The sequence below is a fragment of the Salvia miltiorrhiza genome, chromosome 2, assembly GCF_028751815.1.
Source record: "Salvia miltiorrhiza cultivar Shanhuang (shh) chromosome 2, IMPLAD_Smil_shh, whole genome shotgun sequence".
NCBI classification, from domain to species: domain Eukaryota; kingdom Viridiplantae; phylum Streptophyta; class Magnoliopsida; order Lamiales; family Lamiaceae; genus Salvia; species Salvia miltiorrhiza.
In genome coordinates, this window is record NC_080388.1 from 1 (window position 1) to 5,410 (window position 5,410).

Sequence of the window (5,410 nt, forward strand, 5' to 3'; positions counted from 1 at the left end):
TGTAATTCCACCTTTTACTTCCCTTTGTCCACAATAGGGCTTTGGCCTTCGGCCGCTGAAAATTCCTGTTCTTCTGGGTTGGTGAACATCGAAACTCCGTCTTCCATCCGAACATCCTTCATCCTGATCAAGGTCTCCAGATTGAGCTTCTCTGCTTCCAACTCCGTATTTCCCTCAGCGATCTCAATTTCATTATTCTTTGCGAAGACGGTAGTGAAATGGAAGCATGAGAGTCTTTGCATCGGTTTGCCCACGATCGAGGCAATGTGGTTGATGAGGAATGCTCCAAAGTTGAGCCTCACCTTCTTCCACATTGCCCATAGGATGTAGAGATCCTTTTTGGACATGGCATTCCCACTATCCGTTTTTCCGAACATGGCATAGGAGAGGATCATGTGGCACACCCTTAAGGAGGGGTCACGGATCCTATGCCCTTTGGTTTTCTGAGTCACGAAGGCTCCTCCATTACCGATGTCAGCCCACATGTCGTCCCAGTCCTTGGCGTCAAAGTTTGGGACTCCCTTCTTGGCTTCCTTATACTCTTTCTTCTGGAGGTCCTTCAACTGGACCATACCCAGATTCTGGTTTAGGTCGTTGAGGGATACATCCATGGGCTCTCCCTTAAGCATGAAGCTTATGCCCACAGGACCGTATATGCAGTTGATCTCTACCTTGGCCGAATCAAACACTTTCCTCACTATCTCTTCATATGCGTGCTTTGGCCATTCCAGAAATAGCCCCCACCCGATGTTGCCGAAGTACTCCTTAATTTTGTCCACCATGCCCAAACGGTCGAGCGACTCTATATTTGGGATCTTGGAAATGACAATCCCCTTTTGCCCTTGGGGTTCCACCGTCTTCCTCCTATTTCTCGTGACGGAGGCCGGTTCTCCCTTGATCATCCGGATGGGAGTGGGGTTGAGAGTCTTCTTTCTCATCTTCGCCGGCGTCTCCTCTGCGTCCTCCTTAGAATCGCCATACTCCTTCTGCGCAACTGAGCCCGAGGGTTTATTTTTCTCCGTCAAAGATCCTTCGGCCGACGGTTTCTTTCGCTTGGTCGAGGATGATGGTGGCTTCTTTTTGGTTGAAACCTGGCCGGCTTTCTTTCCTCCATGTGCTGGCGTAGGAGCTTCCTCCTTTTTGGTTGCATGTGCCTCCTCCGTTTGCAGCGTAGGTGCGTCTATCTCCGCTATCAGTTGGTCGATGGCGTTCTCGTCTACCAGTGAAGTTTTGGTGGAGAGGGTAGGTGTGGTTTCCATGGTGATAGGCTTTTTGGGTTTGGGTTTAGCTTTCGGCTTGGCCTTGGGTGGTGTCGAGTTTTCCCCGGTGAGGTCGATTTTTGTTCCGTCTGGGATTCTTCTGAGTTTATTCTTTGGTCTGGTGGCTACCATGGCTGCTGAGAATGGGAAGTTTTGTATTAGGGGTGGCGAGATTTTCGGTGGTTTGATTATGGGAAGTTGGACGGTTGAGGGTAATGACGTCGTGGGTAGAAAAATCCTAAAAATTTTGAACCTGGTCAATGGGTTATTTTCAAAAATCCATATCTTTCGTTCCTAAAGTCCATTGAGGACCCAAAAGGTCAATCCAGAAACTAGGAAGAGTGTAGATACATACACAGTTTAATAGATATCTAAACTTCAAAAATAGTACTCAAATTGGTGGGTTTCAAATCGGTAGATTTGAAACAAAATTGGAAAAACAGCACTTAGGCTTCTCCAAACATATTGAAACTTGGTATAATGACTCAAAACATTCAAAATGTTACTCTGTAGAAATTGGGCTTTAAACTAGGTGATTTTGGTTGGTTCTTTCCTTTCTAAAGATGTCGGCTATACAAAACCCACTGGGAGGTTCACTAGGAAATACAGAACTCCAAGAATTTATTCCGGCCGTTTCCCTAAAAAAAAGAGTGAGGCCAGCAGCTGAAGAAATCTGAAAAGGTCTAGTACAATATACTAAAGTTTGAAAGGTTTTCACCAATCTGGAATTATGTCCCTTTGAAAAAGATCTACCAAAATCTCAAACTATTCCGAGCAATGACTTTTGAAAAATCATAAAATATTCTCCAAATCTGTAACACCCGGCATTTTCACTACAGTATATATATTATTATTTGTTGATCTATAGTAGAGCAATCCATTCTTAATAAACTAGATAGTTTTGGTTGTAAGAATAGTTACATGTAATATTTGAACTTATTGAGTATTTAAGGAGTTGAGCTGTAGTGAGACTTAGGGGGGTGTATTCGTTGTGGAATTTGATGGATTTCTATGGATTTTAAAAGTATGGGTGTATTCGTTCAAGACTTTTAAAAGTCTGCAGAAATCTGGGTGTATTCGTTCAAGACTTTTAAAAGTCCTTATAAATCTAGGTGTATTCGTTCAAGACTTTTTAAAATTCATACAAATCTAGGTGTATTCGTTATTCCATTGACTTAAAATCCGGAATGACTTTCATGGATTTCATCCAAAAAATACACACGACGAAATCCGACCAAGAACCACGAGAATTGAAATCCATGAAATTTTAAACGAGCGCTGAGTTCCAGCGCCCGCGGCCAAGAAGCCAGCGAGCGCTGGGAGTGCGTGGGCGCTGGGTTCCCAGCGGTCGCTGGGTTCCCAGCGAGTAGAATTCGTGAATTATGTGTTGGACAATAAATATATCAGTGATTTATTGGAAAAGTAGAAAATTATGGGACTACTGGAAGAGGATAGTGACTGGAATCATTTCGCAACCACAGAATTCCGTGAATTAGAGTATTATTATTTTTTTAAGATCCGCCAATTATGATACATGAGTTTAACTTTCATTTTCCTAACTCAATTATGTGGCGCCCCCTTTTCACCTATTTACTCTCTTTCTTCTTTTATTTTTTTCATGATTCCAGAGATGTTCCTTTCATGCCTTGGAAATTGAATCAAGCATTATTGTGTAAAATCTCACTCACTCTTCTTGTTTCAATCATTCTCCATGTACTCGCTGGAACGTTCCAGCGGTCGCTGGGTTTCCAGCGCTCGCTGGAACTCAGCGCTCGCTAGGTTTCCAGCGCTGGGTCTCCGCGGGCGCTGGGTCTCTTCTAGTGGGCGCTGGTTTCATGGAATTCAATTCCAAAATTATCCCGTAAAGTCTTCGAAAATCAGTGAAAATCGGGGTGAAATCCAACCACGAATTCTTTGAAAGTCGTCTGGAATCTATGTGAATTCCATGGAATTTAAATTCCATGGACTTTTTAAAGTCTGTGGAAATCCACAACGAATACACCCCCCTTATACGTCACCAATTATTATTATTATTTTTGGATTGGATCAGGATTTATTTTTCTTTCGGAGCCCAATACTTACTATTGGGCCAAAACCCTTTACTTAAAATGTGGAAAATGCCCAAGTCCAATTCTTTCTTTTTAGTAAATTAAGTGATCAGTTCTCAGATCAACACGTAGCTCTTCACTTTTAACGCAGCTGTGTGTAATAAACCGACTCTGATATTATAAGTCTCTTCTCTCTCGTTAAACCATTTTCCTCACTCTGCAAAATCTAACCCAGCCAAGCAGTTGTCCTCCAATACATAAATCATGCTCAACAGTTGTCACAACAAGCAATTCAACCCAAGCAGGTAGTACTCTTTTATACAGTTCAATAATTCATTCGTAAACAACAGTCGAGAATAACAGAATTAGACAATAGTTACATCTAGTTCTAATTTAAGATACCAAGCAATAAAACTCGACTTTCTTTAGCATCTAGATTATGCTTCCTGTTTTGAAGAGTTTATGGACTGAATAAATACAAAAAGAAAAAAAAGAACAGATGAAATTCGAATAGCCACAGTGAAACCAAGGCTGCCTTGTCGAGCCGGTGACGCCTTCCGCCAGCGATGTTCACCGAAGAGCATTGATTTCTAAAAGCAAGAGTTTTATGTCAGAAAAACAAATAGAATAGATAGAGAACAAGAAAAAGGGATAGAACAGGGAAATGGGGACGGCAACAGCAGCAGCCGCGAGCCACCGCGGCGTAGGCGCGACAGGCGGTGACCGCCGGCGCTGCCCGCGCCACGGCGGTCCGCTGTGGCCGCCAATAGCAAGAGGAGAGAGAGAGAGAGAGGTTGAGGGCAGAGAGAGAGAGAAAGATCGAGACAGAGAGAGCCGTTGAGAGAAGGAGAACGAGAGAGAGAGCGGAGAGAGGGCAGCGAGGGAGCATACCTGAGGCAGGGGTAGCGGTGCGACGGAGACGGCGGTAGTGGCGGCGGAACTCGCCGGAGGGGCGAATTTCAGGGGGAAGAGGGGAGGCAGAAAACTTAGGAATTGAATTTTAGAATTTAGGGAGTTAGAAGTAGGAAAAAGAGGAGGAAAAGAGAGGGGCCGATCTCACCGCAACGGAGGCGGCGAGGACCGGCGACGTCCTGCCAAGAGAAGAGGAAGGGAGCAGTTTTGGAGAAGGGAGTTCTGGTGTCTTCCATAGAAAGAAGAAAGAAATTAAGAATGGGAAGTATTGAGAAGTCAAACACGTAAGAGAAGGAAAAGAAGTGAATTTGGTTTGGGATCATTTTACTAGTGGGCCTAATTTTGGGCTTTGTTTTAATTAAAAGGAAATTATGTTGGGTTCTAATTTTGGGTTAGAGACATTAATCCTATTATTGGATTTTAAGTCTTGGACGAACTGAACTTATTAGTGTGTTGATTTGGATTAATTAATTAATTTATGCTATTACCCTATTAACGCCAGAGTTATGGTTATCACAGTTTAAGTCTTTATTGGTAAGTTTGCCAGAACGCAACTAGTCTTCATACCATAAATCACATTAGAACTATCACCTTAAAACCAACGTAAGTATTCTTTTCAAGTCAAGTCCATATCATGTTCTCATTATTTATTAGTCAGTATTTATACTGAAGGTCATATACAAGAGAGACGGTGAAACGATAGTTCAGAATCACCTGTGTCGTCAGACCACGATCACGTGGGCTTTCTAAACTCAAAATCTGAAGTGCACACTATTTCATGATGTTTACATGAATGAAGTTATATTAAAGTTATTGACTTGCCAAAAAACTTTTATGAGCTTGTATGATACCTATCTGGCACCAGAAGTTAATCGAATTCGGATCCTGTTATATCCAGATGTTAGACAGGATTAGTGTACACAAGGGACCGTGAGCCGATCTAGCATATCGGCCGGCCTAGGACCGTGAGCCGGTTTAGCGTATCGGCCGGTCTAGGTCCGTGAGCTGGTTTAGCGTATCGGCCGGTCTGGGACCATGAGCCGGTTTAGCGTATCGGCCGGTCAGTGACCGTAGAAGGTGGCCACCTTCTCGGCACACAGTTATCATTGCGGATATGGTAGAGTACAAAGAAGTATGTCTGCAGACGCATGTGAAGTTTATGATAATTACAGGGAAGTTTTACAGTTTGGC

At 43.2% G+C, this 5,410-nt stretch overlaps 1 long non-coding RNA gene across 1 annotated transcript; it reads right to left on the reverse strand.

The window, feature by feature from the left end:
- Positions 1-3,621: 3,621 nt before the first annotated feature.
- LOC131012442 (uncharacterized) lies at positions 3,622-4,654 on the reverse strand. Its single transcript, XR_009097326.1, has 2 exons — positions 4,199-4,654; positions 3,622-3,897 (listed from the first exon to the last, which is right to left on the reverse strand). It is a non-coding gene; the product is annotated as an uncharacterized LOC131012442 (long non-coding RNA).
- Positions 4,655-5,410: the final 756 nt, after the last annotated feature.